Genomic DNA, 17,365 nt, shown 5'->3' with positions numbered 1-17,365 from the left:
TATCATCTGGATTCAATAAATTCCACACTGACCAAATTATTTTTATTTATTGAAATGTTATGATAGAAAATACTGTTTGAAGTATGTTGATTTGAGCATGGAAAGCTTCTTAATCAGATTCTACAAAGCCCCTCCATGGAGCCTTCCCTAATCCCTGTAGCCGGTCATAAATTAGTTTTCCTTTGAAACCCCTCAGCTTTTCATTTGTGCTTCTTTGTGGAAATGGGCACATTCTGGTGATAGGCATGTGTGTCTCTCTCCCCTACTGATTACGAGTTTCCTTAGAGCCCAGACTACCTCTTACATCCCCTCACAGCCGAGCACAGGGCTTTGTCCAGGGCAGGTTCCCAATACAACAGCTTCAGAGAAGGAACACAGCCATCTCCCCGACAGCTGCATTGATTTTAATGGCACTTAATCTGCATTGTTACTTTAACGCTGCACAGTTAGATACCTGTTAGGATCTTACAGTCCTAAACTTCAGCATGCTCCTTTCAGGCAGCAAAAGGTCTGCATCCTTTGTGGCCACTCTGCAGAAGGGCCTTGTTCAAGGTCGTAATAAAAATCGCAGATTTCTAAATTTGGGTCATCTCACTGAGTTCTCAAAACGGGCGGCTGATCAGCCGTACATTTCTGTGCGACGCGGGGAAGGTCAGTTGAGATTTAAAAAGAGAAACTCAGAAGTCCATTATATCACTCACTCTTAAGTACTAAACTTAAGCATTTTATGCAGATGATAAAGATGAGGTTTAGTTTTCAGACCTGTCCCTTCAGCTTCCTTTTAATTTTTTAAATACTGCTGCTTTGAATATGTGTATTTATTATCAAACTTCTAATACTGTAGGTGGTTGACAGAAGACATGAAGGGGGAGCAAAAATGAGAGAAAGAATAAAGCCACATAAGAAGAAGAGGAAACAAAAACAGCCCTCCACGTCCCATCTCCAGACCCACCACCCACTGCAGGAGGTAGAGGGGGAAGAAGGTCTGTATGGTAACCTGTTTATTCCTAAACTATTGCTTCACTGCAGGGTATTTATTTCAGCCACAGAGTTTCTATTAAACCTAGGGTATGAATTCCAATTCAAGACTAATTAGTACAAAAACAAACATACTGTTCTCACGCCAAAGCATAATAAACAAGAAAACGCTCTACTGGTTTCCACTCCAAAAGGCTCATTCTAAACTTTGGATTGTACTGCAGTGACCAAAACTTTAATTACTTCATCTTTATCCAACAAAACATGAGGTAAGATCTCTCTAGAACTATAATTGCCTTAAGCTTCATGGATCTTCTGAAAAACTAGGTAGCAACATTTTGAGAAGCCCTAGTTTAGATTCTGTGCACGGTCATAAAGAGTATAGTGCTTTTGCCTCCCAGCTCAGTAAGGTTAAGAAACGTGACACTTTCACATGACTTGGAGGGGATGTTTTTTTCTTCCTTCCGGATGGAATTACTTCATTGAAGGAGAGCCCCTGATCCCAGTGGCTCTTAAATAACACACTGTGAATGGAATGGGGGTTGGGGGCAAAGGGAGTGGGTCTGGGGGGAACAGTGGTGAATAACAAGTAGTTTCTTTTTGCCTTTGGAGGGAAGAGAATGATACGTTGAAATAAACATCAAATAGACGTTGATGAAAATACATATAATGTCAAATAAATTAATGACTTAATTAGTGTAGAAAAATACCTCTCTAGAAGAAAAAATCCCACACCCCTAATTTTATGTCTTTCTAACGTTTACACTTAATTAAATCACGGGTTTTTGTTTATACTCACACAGATGGCTAACATCACCTCAACAATTCATTCCCTCCTTAAATTTACCACCCAAAAAGGAACAGTCATTTTTCAAAGTACACAAATACCGGTTACCGTGGAAACCAGAGGGTGCCTGCTGTTCCTGATTCTGTTTTCAGAGCACAACGTTAACCACAGGCCATCCCAGCTGTGACTCACTGGGACTCCTGGCCAGCATGTGGCTCGGTTCCGCTAAGGGTACCATTTCCGGCTTTTAGAAAGCCCCAAGATTTACTCCATCTGAACAGTATTTGAGGCCTTGAGTCCATAGGAAGGGGACTAGCAGAAATTAAGAAGTGAAAGACTGAGATTCTTACTTTGAATATGAAGATCGAATTTGTATAACTGTGTCTAGAGGTTTGGTTTTTTTTTAATAATTGAAATGCTGTTTACATTTTCAAGTTGCCATTTAATGTATCTTCAGATGTGGATATGTATATGTACAAAACCTGCTGTGTAGAATCTTTTCAGTTATCCTCTTCGGGAGAAGATTCGCTTAGGGTTTTTGTGTTTTAGATCTTCCACCCCCGCATCACCCTGAAACATCTCAACCACTCTTACAACACTCGGAGAGGAAGGAAATCTCTTGCAGAAGTCTCGCTTGCCAATCTCTATCTACTTCCTTTGCAGGGGTTTGATAATTCGGTGCATGCAGAGTTGATGAGGCCATTAGAGATTTCTGACTACGGTTGCAACATGAAATGATCCGTGGACTCCTAAATAGTGCATACAAAATGGAAGACAGAAAACCGAAGACATGTCACCGACAGAGTGAGGTTTTTTTAAGATTAAGGTTTTTGTAGGTACTTTACGAATCACTGGAACTCAAGTCTGGAGAAACCCAGGGTCAGCTAATGTGTAACCTGTTCCCTCAGCAAGAATCAACTTTATAAACTGCAAGAACTCTCAGAACAGAAGTGTGCTTTTCAAGGGCCTCTTTGTTGCTAAATGGTTTTATGATTTTGAAAATTTGTGATCCTAATGAATGAAACTATAACTAATTGTCTCCTATCTCAGTTTGGGATGTATAGATAGACTTCTTTTCTAAACCCACTTTAGAATCACAGTGAGTAACAACTAAAACTTAGCCCTTTCTATTTTAGATCAGCATCGAATTCACACTTTTTCTAACTACTGTTTTTCCTATTTACTTGAAATTTTTCTGGAAGAAAAACATTTTTATAGTGGAGGTTTAATCGTAAGAATTAAATATAGTCCATATAAAGAAATTAAATCAAGAGTTTCTTTGAGATGGTATCATTAAAATATGGAGAAACTTCCAGAAAAAAATTTTGGTCCAGTTCCTATAACAAATCTTTAAGAACCCCAAAAGAACTTTATCCTTTAGAGTTTAATATGTAATTGAAATAATTCATCTGCCGCGAGGGAGAATTCTAGGTATAGTAGAGAATCCCTGATGGTTTTACAGAGCAAAAATTCTGGTCAATGTAAAGAAGACAGTTACATTTCTGAGAACTATACTCAGTGAGTTCACAGGGGGGCTTTTTGAAGTCAATGTCACTAGTAGAAGATTATATTTCAACTGAGAGCCGGACGGTAATTTTACTGTAGGAACACACTAGAGTATATTCAATGTGGTCAGTGTCAGGCTCTAGATTCAAAGTCTAGTCTAGCACTAAAATTTGCTTAGAATATAATCTTGTGAAAATTACGTAACCTCCATAAGCTAAGATTTCTTTGTAAACTTGGCATCTTAATGGTACTTATCTCATAGGGTTGTTGTGCTTAGCAAATGAGACAAACCAGGTAATAGGTTGAGGATGAGTCCTGGCATATGGAAAGTACCCCAAACGTTATTCTAACTCTTGGTCAGAGGCAAAGGGAACCAACCTTGTTTCTAAAGAAACCATACCAGAAATAGTTTTGAGAGAAAAAATATGATGGGTAGGTAGAAAGAACTTGAACTGACTCACATAAAATATTTCTCAGAAATCATCCCTGGCAGACGTGACGGGGAAGCAACAAATCAATGAATCACTTGCGAGGAGATGGATGGCCGTCAGGGGCAGCGTGTTGCTATGACGACCTGGTTTTGTGTGTGGGGAGCAGAGCCCAGTGCAGATCATACAGTGGGGCAGGCGGACCAGGGAGTGTGTGTCTGAGTGGAGGGAGACGGTGGATCATGGCAGGGCTGGTGGCGAAGAGGACACTGGGAAATCTGTCAAGGCTGCCCTGGTGAGCGGATCAGGGAGAGACCACCGGTAAGCAAAGTGGCTCTACCTGTGTTTTTTCCTGTTGCAGCCTCCTCTCCCCTTTCCGTCCGGCCAGGCTGCAGCTCTGGCTGCTTGGCCCCTGGAACTCCAGAGGAGTGGGAACTGGTGAATTCTTGGAGCACCTCTTCCGATTTTCCCCACCCAAAAAACAAGTGTACCAGGAACTATGGGAACCGCTTTATTAGAACAGCTGTTGAGAACATTGTTGTCCAATGTTTACAAACAAATCTCCTGGATAAACTTGGAGCTTTCAGAGTTTACCTTAAATTTGAAGGGCTTTGAAATGTTCCTGTAACAATAGGAGAAATTGTCAAGCAAGATTCATCAAGTAGGGTAAAAGGCTCCCACTGTGGGTGAGAAGAGCCTCGGGTAAAAAAGGAATCCAATTGTGGAGGTAAATTAGGCAAAGGTTTAAAGGAAAGCACATCAGCAGAGCGTGGTAGGCTCCAGAGGGCGCCGTGATGGCCCTGGAGGTGAAGGCTCCCCGTGAGACACCGGGGCGCTCTCACAGTGCCCTCGGATACAGAGGCACACGTCTCCCCGCGCCCGGGAAACGCACTGCCATGTGCTGCAGGCTGCAGCCGGAAGCATGAGGTACCATCTAAAAGGAAACAGTGACTCAGTGCTGCGCTTTGTAGGAGACAAAGAAACACCACTGAAAGACCACATTCTGAGTTATTTTGTGTCACTCTGAATTACAGGTCTGTCTCAAACACAGACCGTATAGTCTCCTTTCCCTGGGGTGGCTAGTTGCTGTCCCCTCTTAATAGCGCACTGATATTTATTTTTGCTTTCTACATATTACTTATTTTAGAAGCCACAAAGGGCGATTTGGGATTGTTTGTTTGGTTAATCATCGTTTAATCATGGACGTATGCAAAGGTTTAACTACAAAGATGTTTTATCTCAGCATTGTTTATAATAGTGGAAATGTGCAAAGATTCTATGTGTTTTACAACAAGAATGGGTGGCTGTATTGTGATGGTGGAACATTTGATGTCACAAATGCTGTGGTGTAACAAGGAGATAAATAAGTAACAAGGAGAAACATTCGCAAGCTACTGTTACATGTAAAAAAGTCATTATAGGACAGTATGTACAAAATGATCCCCTTCAAATATTAAATAAAATAAATATATAGGATGGAACTACAGGAAATAAGTACCACCAAATATTACCAGTAATGATGTAATTTAGGTTATTTTTATTTTATCTAGGTTTTTCTGTATCTTCCAAAATGTCTGCAATGCCTGTATTCCTGTGTAATCAGGTAAGTTTATTTTTAAAGCATTGTCTCTGGGGACCTACTGACATAGCAATGTAGATGTGCACTGGTAATGTTTTTCCAGTGTCAGAATTCCATACGCTTTTAGGTTCTCAGATACCCAGCTGGTCTACTAAAAATATTATATTGTCTGTCTCCACAATCTTTTTTAGGTGTCTCAAGACTATCTGTGAAAATTAGCCCATTAAAATGTTATTATATAAGGTAATCTCCTCCAGCATTAATTTAAAACCATATTTTGTCCACAATGCTTCCTTTTTTAATCATAACTAGGTTTTTATTATTAATTAGACTAATTCGTTATTAAAAAAGCATTCTTTCAGATGTTCAGGGACCAAAAAGCTCTCACAAACATAAGTTTTGATAGTCACTGATGGACCAATAAGTGCCTAATTCCCTCCCTAGTGGGAAGTGAAATGCTTTGAAAGCCAAGCATATTCTCCCTCGTATGTACATGAACATTTAATTCCATGAACCACAGCCTTCCCTCTGCCAACTCTACCGCTAATGTGAAGCACTCAACATTTAAAAAAAATTATTCTGCCTCTTAAAAGCCTAACCATCTGCTACAGATGGACTCAGAAACAGGGAGGGACCTATAGCACAGCATGAAATCTTAGAACCTGGAGCTGGAAGGACCGAAAGCCCTGCCATGCAGACTCTTCCCCAACTGAGGGAGGGCGGGAGAAGAAAGCCTGTTCAGTACATAAGTACATGTGAGAACTGAAGGGTAAAGATGTCATTTTTGAAAAAATTCTGAAATGTTGCAGGTGGAAATTGTTCCCATTGTAAAACATAGTCAATCAGTGTAATTAACTGAAATCCACAACAATGACCACTAATTTCTGAATTTAGCCTTCTGCTTCCTGCCATGTGTCTGTTGGATGATGGAAGAGACCTTGCATGCACCCGATGCCTGTGGTCTGAGAAGCAGAGCTCGGTGAGAACCGCCAGGAAAGGAAGTGTGGCTACAGCAATTTCAAGTTTTGAGCATCAAATGGAATTTTCACTGGCTTGCGGGTAGTGTGGAAATTATTGGTAGGTCTGATTATTATTTAACCTGATCCTGTCCTTCATGTTGGAGAGGATACTGAGAGGGGAAACACACAGTTTCTTTTGAATCTGAGAGCAAAGGCTCTCTTTTGAAGGCTGCTGTATTTGCCTCAACTGTAGCAAATTAATGCAATCACATGAAAATTCTTCATTGTGAGGGATGGTGACAAGTGATCAGCATTTGCCTTTGAGGAAAGGGATTTTGATCACACTGAAATAAACATCTCTCCTTTAAATTTTCTGTAATTAAAAAAACTCACATGTTACTTGGGCATTTTACTTGGGAGTCTTAAAATGCTTCTAAAATGCTTCTTGTTGCACTTAGTGACACTACAAAGTATCTGGCTTAATTAACCAATGGATACGCTTCATTCTAAGCTCCTTTTGAATCATGATCCTGCTTCGTCCAATGCTAGATTCATATCCGGTAGGGAGTCTTCAACTGAATAGTTTGGCACACTGTTTTCACTTTTTACGTGTGGTTTTGAACAGCGGTTGTCCTTAGAATTGAAATAGCTTATCTCTGAATTCTAAGCAAAATGCCAGGCGTCCTAGAAGCAAACTTCCTCTGACAGACAGTTCCAGGAAACATGATTCATCTGCCCAGGAAGTGTGCCATGGGAGTGCCATGATAACAGAGTCAGTGCAGATCAATCACTGCTAAGACATCAGATCTCCTCTGCTTCTCTGCATTTCTCCAGCCAGCAAACAGGATTTTAACTACTCCACTCTTCGATTTGGATACCCAGGCCCTGTGGCTTTTGGAGGAAATCAGTGAGGCCAGGGAAAGGGAGCCCTGCTTTCAACAGGTGGGGCCAATCTACGCTAATCACGCTGGGAAGGCTGTTTTGGAAATCAAATAACTCATGAAATTGTGTTTATGTTTAAGAAAATGATAAATAATATTTATTAGCACTTACTCTGTGCTGAGTATCACTCTAAGCCCTTTCCATGTTATTACCTAATAAAATTAAAATTCCTAGGGGCTTCCCTGGTGGCACAGTGGTTAAGAATCCTCCTGCCAATTCAGGGGACACGGGTTCGAGCCCTGGTCCGGGAAGATCCCACATGCGGCAAAGCAACTAAGCCCGTGCGCCACAACTACTGAGGCTGCACTCTAGAGCCTGTGCTCCGCAACAAGAGAAGCCACCGCAATGAGAAGCCTGCGCACCGCAACAAAGAGTAGCCCCTGATCGCCGCAACTAGAGAAAAGCCCATGTGCTGCAACAAAGACCCAATGCAGCCAAAAATAAAAATATATAAATAAATTTATTTTTTTAAATAATAAAATAAAATTCCTAGCAGCTCTATAATGCAGATAACATTTTTATCCCCATTTTAGAATTCTGGAAACAGGTATAGAGAGGTAATTCAGCATTTTGAAAGGCATCAACAACTCGAGAAGAATTGTTCTTGTTTCCTTCCTTGGTAATTATTTTTTTAAAAAAAGAATTGTCAAATTCAAAAATACAGCAAAGTCCTTATTCTCTGTGATAACAGAGAGTAACACAAATAATTTTTTAAGTAACAGTGATACTACCCCAAACTCCTATTATTCAATGGAATCAACATTTCCTTCACTATATTTCTTAATAGAGCTTGGAATAAAATAAGTGGACCAAAATGTTGGCTTTATCATTTATCATTTACCCTTTGTGAGAATTGTCAAATGCAGTAGTGAAGCAGGCTGTAGACAGAAAGCAAGAGGAAAATTAAATGTCTTGAGAAATGAACCGTTATTTATATCTCAGCCTAAAGAACTGAACGCTCTCTATTTAGGAATTTCTTTATAACTAACTAAGGTGCTGGGGCAAATAATGACATTATGTGGGCTTCCCTGGTGGCGCAGTGGTTGACAGTCCGCCTGCCGATGCAGGGGACATGGGTTCGTGCCCCGGTCCGGGAGGATCCCACATGCCGCGGAGCGGCTGGGCCCGTGAGCCATGGCCGCTGAGCCTGCACGTCCGGAGCCTGTGCTCCGCAATGGGAGAGGCCACAACAGTGAGAGGCCCGCGTACCGCAAAAAAGGAAAAAAAAAAAATGACATTATGTAAGTGTTTACTATGTGCCAGTCTCTTTATATATAAAAACTCTTTTGTGCTGACTACCCCATTTTACAGATGGGGAAAGTGGGCCACTTAGAAGCTAAATAACTTGCTCAACATTTCCTGGCTACTTAGTGGCGAAGTCCGGGTTTAAACCCAGGCTACCTGGCTCCAGAGTCTATACTATACCAAACTAAACAGGTGCCGAGACTACTGAGCAAGATTTCATGTTCTATTATGGAGACTGAGTGCCTGCGAGACATCCTCCAGTGAGTGAGCAAGGTGCGGTAGTAAATCTTCGTTTATTATTAGCATGCACAAGAGTCTGCAGATAGGAGAGAGCTGGCCTGAGCAGTTCAAATGCCAGGGGACGCCCCAAGAACAACAGAAGGATCAGGGTCTGGAGCCGCTTCCAACTGTGGTTTACCTTTAAACCAAAACGTTGGGAAACTGAGGTCATTGTGTGTGAGATCTGTACAGAATCAGCTGTGTGTTCATGAGACCAGCAGTGATGAAAACGCAGGCATCTGTGGACGCTTTGCTCATTAGAGAGGATGCAAAGTCTTTAAAAGGATAAAAGAAGCCAAAGTCCTCCCAAGAGCTGAATGGTGGAGGAAGGACACTTGGCAGAGAAAGAGAACAGACTCTGAACTTTTGGAGCCAAACAGACCCAGGCTGTGCCTGGGAGTGGAAGTCGGACCTCAGGAGGGAGGAACGGCCACTCATAACCGACGAGTCACGAGGAAGGGAGACGACTCGTCCAAGAGATGGAGAGACAGCGTCCTGAAAGGTAGGAGGAAGAATCTGAATGGCCAAGAGGGAGTTATCCTCTCTGTGGGGTGAGCATGGGGGAGGAATAATAAACATTTCTGGAGTACTCATACTTGCCAGCTGTGCAGATCGCTTCATTTGATCTTACAACAACTTCGTGAGTAGTTGTAAGTATGTTTGCCGTTTAATACATGAGGAAGCCGAGGAAGCCAGAGGTTAACTTCTGTGCCCAAGGTCACAGCCAGTGAGAAAGAGCAAAGCTTTGAACCCAAGTGGACTTCAGAGCCTGCCGGTTATGGCGATCTGGGTCCATCACCTCCTGGAAGTGTGATCTTAGGGTGAGTATTGTTGCTTACCTGCGGCCCAGTCCTCCTGTCTGTAAGTGACCACAAAACCACCCAGCTGCTAAATTATCCTGAAGATAAGCAATAATTATCTATCAAGGTGTCTATAAGAGTGGCTGGCACATAGCAGACATTGATTACTGTGATTCTTTTTTTTTTAATTTTTATTGGAGTGTAGTTGATTTAAAATGTGTTATGATTACTGTAATTCTCAAAAGAGACGTTTGAGATGTGAAGGAGAATTTTATAATCTCTCATGAACTTGAACATTTTGCTTCTTTGTATGAGAATAAAAATGGGAAACAAATTTTGGAAAACATCTCTAGAATAGTTTCCCTAAGAATGTTCTGTGGATTACAAATGTCCAATAGGTGTTAGAATTCTGGGCCAAGATGGAATCCATCTGGAATGTTGCCTTTCGTGTCCCCCTGAGTGTCTCCACCCTGAGGGAGGCCCCTCTGCCTCTCCTCGTTGTTGCTCTGCATGCAGTTCTATTAGGCTGTATCCTGATGTCTTTCTTTTCGTTGTGTTACCACGCCCACCCCATCCAGTGTTCGTCCAGTTCGATTGATTCTGCCCCCCAGGTGCTCTCAAATCCCCTGTCGTTGACACATTCTCCCTCCACAGCCGTGTGAAGGGCTGGCCATCTCGCACCTGAACTGCAGCAATGCTCTTTCTGAATCTCCAAAGTTCCTCTTACCCCTCCCACTTATCCTCGAAGCCAGAGTGTGGCAAAGTGCCAATCCAGCATGCTGTCTCTGCTCACTCTTGGAAGATCTCTTGCTGCCCCAAGCGGTCACTGGAACTCTGCACCTGCACACAGGGCTCTAACCTGCAGGTCCCTGCCCAGCTGGGAGCCGCAGCCTTGGCCTCAGACACGCTGTGTCCTTTCGGTTCTGACAGATGTTCTCCTCGACCCGACTCGAGCCAAGCTCCTCTGAGCCTTCCTCCCAACTAAGCCTCAACCCTGGCCTATAAAGAATGCAGAGTCTCAGCACAAATGATTTCATCCACTTATTCTCCCCAAATTAAAGGACCGAAACAAACACGAACGTAGTTTCTAACAGCTCAAGGTCACATCCCCAGGATGACCCCAGGCCCCCTCAAAGTGCCTGCCTGAGAAAGCGCAAGGCCGCCTAAAGGATTTACTGTTTGTTCCAGCCAACACCTGAGGATAGGCCCCGGACCACCCTTTCTTGGAGCACATACTAAAAAGGGCTTAAAATTGTGAATCCTTCTCCTGTCCTTTTGAGATGTATTATGTATGTATCTCCTACAACTCATAGTGTCTTTCTCAAGGATCTAAACTCCATTCCTTTGAAATGAAACCATTAGGAAGGACAGGCCCCTTGCCTCCCAGTCTCCGTGAGAGGATTGAATCCTTACCTCCATCACTGCCAGATACAGACACAGAGGCCTAACCACGCTCATAGTGACCAACGCTCACTAGTTTTTCACATCCCTGACTCTGCTCGAGGCCCCGCTGGTCCCCTCCCAGCTGCCTGATTCTCCCTTTAAAACACCTGGTCATCTCTGTACAAATTGAAGTTCAGTTCAGTTCATGCTGGACCTGCTTCCCTATTGCAGGAGCATAACGCTGATTAAAATATGTTCTTTCCGGGCTTCCCTGGTGGCGCAGTGGTTGAGAGTCCGCCTGCCAATGCAGGGGACACGGGTACGTGCCCCAGTCCGGGAGGATCACACATGCCACGGAGCGGCTGGGCCCGTGAGCCATGGCCGCTGAGCCTGCGCGTCCGGAGCCTGTGCTCCGCAACGGGAGAGGCCACAGCAGTGAGAGGCCCGCGTACCGCAAAAAAAAAAAAAAAAAAAAAATGTTCTTTCCACTTTAACTAGTGTCTGGTTCTGTTTACCTTTGACAGTTCCTCAAACACAACTTGCCTTAGTGAAACCTACAGCTCCCTGACACCTTGCTCAGTTACCCTTCCCCAGGGATGCCTCCTCTGACCCACGGCGAGCCGGGTCCTCCTGCTTCGTGTCTCTAGAGCTTCTGATAATATTCCCCGATAGCACTTCACAGGGCTTGTGACTAACTTTGTATTGTGTGATAAATTAAGATCTGCCTCCTCCATGAAAACAAGAAAAACTGATGCTAGAATGGTTTTATTTCCACAGCCTATGTGTCTAAATTATACCTGAATGACTGAATGAGTGGATAAATGAATGAATGATGCATATGTAGGATGGTAATAGCCTGAGGAAGTACTACAGCAAAAACAGAACAAAACAACTGACCCTGTTACATTGTGTTTGATTCAGCATTTCCCAAATTTATTAGAATTTACATCTCTTTGTTTGTAAAACATCTGTCAACACGTGTGGCAGAGAGAGCTAAGTAGTTTCCCCAAATCAACTTCCCCTTTGTCTGGCTTCCTGAATCACTATGTGGGAAGCAAAGGAACACCTACATCGGTCTCTAACATGACTGAGGAATAAACTTGTATTGTGCTAAGCATCTAAGAATTTCCAAGTTCTCCATAAAACAGCTAGTATTCCTTAACTAACTGCAATCGCTTGTGGGCCTGATGTTGCACAGTTGCAGTTATGGAAAATGCTGCCCAGGCTGCAGACTTAGACAACACGGATATAGCACTGGAAGACTGAGGGACATTAGTAATGTTTTCATGCATTTTTTTCATTAGCAGCGGCTTATTTTGTCACTGAAAGGAGGACATGGAAGTGCAATAAGCAATGATATAAACATCTGGTGAACAGGATGACATCAGAAAGAGGAGTTGGCAAGACATGAAGTGAATCTTATAAAGACTAGAGGGAAATGCATTTGACAGAAGTCACTGACATAACTGAGGGGACTTGAAACGGACGTAAGTGGAAAGGGGAAGGCATCAGAAAGATATGAAAGGATGTCATGCAAGATGATAGTGGCAAAGATGCCAAATAAAGAAAGTGGAGGAGAAAGTTTAGAATCAGAATTCACACATGGTAAAATGAATCTGACATTTTTATGTAATGAGATAAACATAACAGCATCACCAGGCCTTGGTGAGTCAAAGCATATAATTCAGCTGTAGCAATGGAAAAGTAAGACCTACTGAAAAAGAAACATGGAATAGCACTCGAAGTTATATGTTAAGAAGATACCTATTAAAATACTTACAGCTTCCCAGGAGAGAGCTTTGAAGTGAGGATAAAATGTGCTGTCACGATGGAAGCGAATGACAGACAGTGGCCTCAGCTCCTGGACTAAGGCTTAGGTGGGGTTTGCTCTGTTGGGATTCCCAGGGATTTTGATTGAGTGGGTCTGGGATGGGGTCTGCGAATACATTTTTCTAACAAGATCCGTAGGTGATTCTCGAAGGCAGCCAGATTTAGCAGCCAGTTATGGGGGCTTTATCCTCCACCATCAGCTTCTCCCTCAGCAGAATTTTTTTCTTGTTTTTTTTTGCAAAGGAAGCATATCAACACTAGTGGAGCAAAAAGACACACAGGAATGGCAACGGGCAGATGTCTTTCCAGACACCTCTCGTGTCTTGTTCTTAAAAAAAGCATAGCATTTGCTGAATTCTTTATATGCTGTCCTCTGTCAGAAAGTAAAGAGTGAAGAGAAGTGCTCTCATGGACTAATCCTGACCAGCAGAGAAGTGGTTGTTACTGTAGAAGTGACCAAAACGTTAGGCGAGAGCGATCAATTTCCCTAGAGCCTGTGATGATGGGACACATCAGTCATGAGCTTGAGGTTTGAGAGACTGAGACTTTGCAAGGAGATATGAGCCCAGGGACCAAAAACAATTTAAAAATTAAAGATTAGGGACTTCCCTGGTGGCGCAGTGGTTGAGAATCCGCCTGCCAATGCAATCCCTGGGCCGGGAAGATCCCGCATGCTGTAGAGCAACTAAGCCTGTGTGCCACAACTACTGAGCCTGTGCTCTAGAGCCAGTGAGCCACAAATACTGAGCCCATGTGCCACAACTAGTGAAGCCTGCACACCCTAGGGCCCATGTGTCACAACTACTGAACCCACGTGCTGCAGCTACTGAAGCGTGCGCGCCTAGAGCCCGTGCTCCGCAACAAGAGAAGCCACCACAGTGAGAAGCCTGCGCACCGCAACGAAGGGTAGCCCCCGCTCGCCGCAACTAGAGAAAGTCCACATGCATCAATGAAGACCCAACACAGCCAAAATCTTTTTAAAAAGTTTTTTAAAAGAACAAAGAAAAACAATAGATAAAGGAAAGGAAATTCAAGAAAAATGACAAATTCTTAAAAAATTAAACTCTGTCCACAAAGTCAGGAAAAATTTGAGGAGCATTAAAAGGGAAAACCTCAGAAGAACTCAATCTAAGAAAAAAACCCATGGAGCTACCCAGGACCCTTCTGACCATTTTATGAGCACACATACAAATTAGCTAAACTTCGGGATATGGTACAATTAGAAAAAAAATGTCTATTTTTTAAAGCTATGACTGGGGCAAAAGAAAGATGAAAATGTGAGCTGGACCAGTGCTTACAGAAGATAGTGTAATGTCGTGAAGATGAAGTAGAAAGATTCCTTGTATGATTTTGAAACTGGAAGAAGAAACACTGAAATCCAATTTAGAATATAAGACAGTCAACTCCTTTACATGAATTTTTCTGGGTTCAAGTGCATTACATCCTATTGAACTGAGAGATGCGGACATTGCAGAACTGATTTTGTAACCTTGCTTGCTTTATGGGTAATTCAAAACAACACTTTAGGGGAGTTCCCCGTCGGTCCAGTGGTTAGGGCTCCTCACTTTCACTGCCGAGGGCCCGGGTTCAATCCCTAGTTGGAGAACTAGGATCCCACAAGCCGCAGGGCATGGCCAAAAGAAAAGAAAAAAGAACAAAACAATGCTTTAGCATGCCGGCGGAATCCTCCTCCCTGCTGGAAGGTTCTGCCTCTTCCCATAGACGTGAACTCTGAGCAATGCAGGCCAGAGGGCCGGACCTCACCGCTCCTGGGCAGAGCTGGCCATGCTGCCTAGAGGGGCGCTCATCCATAGGCAGCCTAGATCCATGCCTTGCTGTCAAACTGAAAAGGATGAGCCACCTGTCCTTGTAATTTGTCAAGGGCAAGTCTAGGTGGTTGTGAGCACTTGAGGTCCACGGTCACGTAGTGTCATGGCTGGGGTGGCCTTATTTAAGCTAAAACTGTGAGGCTGCAGAAACTCAGAGGAAGCTGTGGCGATGAAAGGTAGAAACGGACTATACGTACGCAGGGAGAAGCAACAAAGCCAGAAGAAAGGAGAAAGAAAGGAGATGCTACTGAGCCCCCTTGGTTCCTGCCCTCTCCCGGCTTTTCAGTTGATGCCGTGTGTCATGAGGATTCTCCCTTTCTTAGAGGAACAGCCCTTTTCCAAACACTAATCTTTTCTCCATGGGTTAGTTTGAGTGTGTACCTGCAACCAAGAGTATAAGGCAGAACAGGAGGACTGCCAGAGGTCTGAAGGGAAAATGTTTCAACTTCCAAAATGTGGGAAAGATTTATTCTGGAATCTCACAGATGAGTAAGATTGATGGTAATATCGGGAAAAATTCTAAATTGGACACTGAACGTAAGTTGTCAGCATGTAGCAAAGATATAGCAAATGACCACTGCTTCCCTATGAAAATGTCATGCTAAATAACATGAATTCCTCTTGGTGACAGTGTCACTAGAGTGGTCAACCTGAGGGTTCCATGGAAACCCCCTCTTGTCACCTCTGAGAGTGACAATTATGGAAGAGAACACGCATGGAGTATGTGTGGTGTCACGGCTCAGAGCATCAGTCCAGAGCCACAGAGCCTGGTGGAAGGCCTGGCTTTGCTACTATAACCTTTGTGACTACAGACAACCTGGCTTTGTCTCAATTTCCTCACCTGTCAAATGGGAAAATGATATTTCCTACATCACACGGTTGCTGCGAGAATTACCCAGCAAATAATGTGTTCAATAAAGACCAGCTATTATTATTACCAAGCTGTTTGAATAGTGCTATCCCGAAAATGTTCAATAACAGATGCATTTTAATCCGAGAAACCTATCATTTTAGAGTATTTGAAACAGGTAGCATCTTTCTGATATTTTTATCAATTATTTTTGGAGAAGTCATAGGCCAATGGCCAATGAGTTTATATGCAAATGAATAATGCTCTAAAGACCAGAGAATCAGGATTTAGAGGAATCATGATGAGATGGAGTTCTAAGGCAAAATAGTGAAATATAACTTAATAGAAATAATATCCTATGTTTGGCTACGAAGCCATTGCCATTCATGTAAAAGTGACCTGGAGATTACAGGTGTTTAATATCATCCAACATTACGACTTGGCTAACAACAAACCTACAATACCAGAGCACAAGAACCAGATAATATGGTCCAATGCCAGGTTAGTCGGAGCGTTGAATCCAATCCAGTGCCACATTTTGAGAGACATTGACATACAAGAGAACACGAAGAGGAGGGTATCCCACGAGAGCTGATCTTTCTGGATGTCTTGGCAGCATCTCTCCTTGTCACCTTGTGTCACATTCTCTCCCCTCAGCTTCCATGACACAACAACCTCGTAGTTTTCCTCCTTCCTCTTCTCCCCACCCACATGCTCCCAGGTGACCTAACACTGGCTCTGGATTTCCTGTACCTCTCTGTGCTGATTTCTCCCAAATCCATCACTTTTGTTTGTATATTCAGTACCTATGAAAAATCTCTTCTTCCACAGAGCCTCAGACTCAAAATAAAAATGAAAAAGTGAAATCAAGTTATAAAATACAAAACAAATCCTTAAGGTTGACTTTCCCAAATTGCATGGGCAATATGGTCTTACTCCTTTAAGCAAATGACCCTTCCTCCCACTGAGTATTTTATTTCCAAATACGAATCATTTCATTTTGCCCAGAGGACAAAGTAATAAAGGATGGAATCGCTTCCCAGTGGGATCTTTACCAACCCACACCTCTCAGCAAGGCTGGGCACAGTGTCCAACCAGCACCTAATCAAGTCCTTTCATAGTTTCAATTCTGTTAATTCGAAATAACTCAATTCTGGCTGCAGTAATAGCTACTCACTTTGGTCTTGGCTAAGTCACTTGAAAAAACCATTGAACTAGAAGTTATTAAAATAATGGAAACTAGATTTTGTGTTTGTGGCTTTTCTCTCCTTAAGGGGTTATTTGTGCTTTTAAAATGTCCATCATAAACCAGCCATGGTAGCGATTGCTCTGGTCTTGCCCCTTGGCTTACAGAAATGGAAAGCCTCTCCTCTCTCTGGCAACAGTGTGATTCTTTGGAAGCCTTTGCCGAACGTCTGGTTCTCATTCTGTGTTTTTGCTGCTTTCACCATCAGTGTTGCATAAGATACACATCATCTGTGGACGCCCTCCGATTAGTGGCTCGGCCATTGTTGGAACAAGTAATTTTCATTAGACAGTTTTCGAGCACTTCCAAAAATTATCTGATGGCCCTTTTTGTTACCATTCCACCCTCAAGTAAGTCCAAAGAGCTGGAGTCCGGTCCCTGGAAAGGTTTCAGCTCAGTTCCTCCCCACTCTTTCTGCCAAAGCCTCCTTTAAAAACCCAGTTCAAAAGCTTCCTCCCCTCCCTGCTCTCTCCACTGTGCTTTATCAAGTAAGGCACCCAGCAGATTGTTAAATGTGCAACACTCTTCACGCCCACGAATTGTATTTTGGGTTGTGCTTGAAGTGGCTGAATTGCAGTGACTGTGTAGAGATTATACAAAAAGGCCAGTTTGGAATTCAGTTCTTTCTCATTAATTAATAGCTCTCCTTAAGCTGATGCTAAAATATGACTGCGATATTCAGTTTAACCTGAACTTACTGAACCCCTATAAGATCCCAACTCTG

General features: G+C 42.9%; 1 protein-coding gene and 1 long non-coding RNA gene across 2 annotated transcripts in view; one reads left to right on the top strand and one right to left on the bottom strand.

Annotated features, from left to right (window-relative positions):
- CUBN (cubilin) overlaps positions 1-17,365 on the bottom strand; it is a 269,760-nt gene that overhangs the window by 179,792 nt on the left and 72,603 nt on the right. The gene's annotated exons all lie outside the window — the stretch shown is intronic.
- LOC111178106 (uncharacterized) lies at positions 2,009-11,356 on the top strand. Its single transcript, XR_002645580.3, has 3 exons — positions 2,009-4,020; positions 5,250-5,302; positions 6,173-11,356. It is a non-coding gene; the product is annotated as an uncharacterized LOC111178106 (long non-coding RNA).

This window comes from Delphinapterus leucas, chromosome 2, assembly GCF_059928025.1.
Source record: "Delphinapterus leucas isolate spDelLeu-1000000601 "Yukka" chromosome 2, BTC_Dleu_Yukka2, whole genome shotgun sequence".
Taxonomy (NCBI): Eukaryota; Metazoa; Chordata; class Mammalia; order Artiodactyla; family Monodontidae; genus Delphinapterus; species Delphinapterus leucas.
The sequence above is the reverse complement of the archived record's forward strand: the minus strand, read 5'-3'. Positions and strand labels throughout refer to the sequence as shown.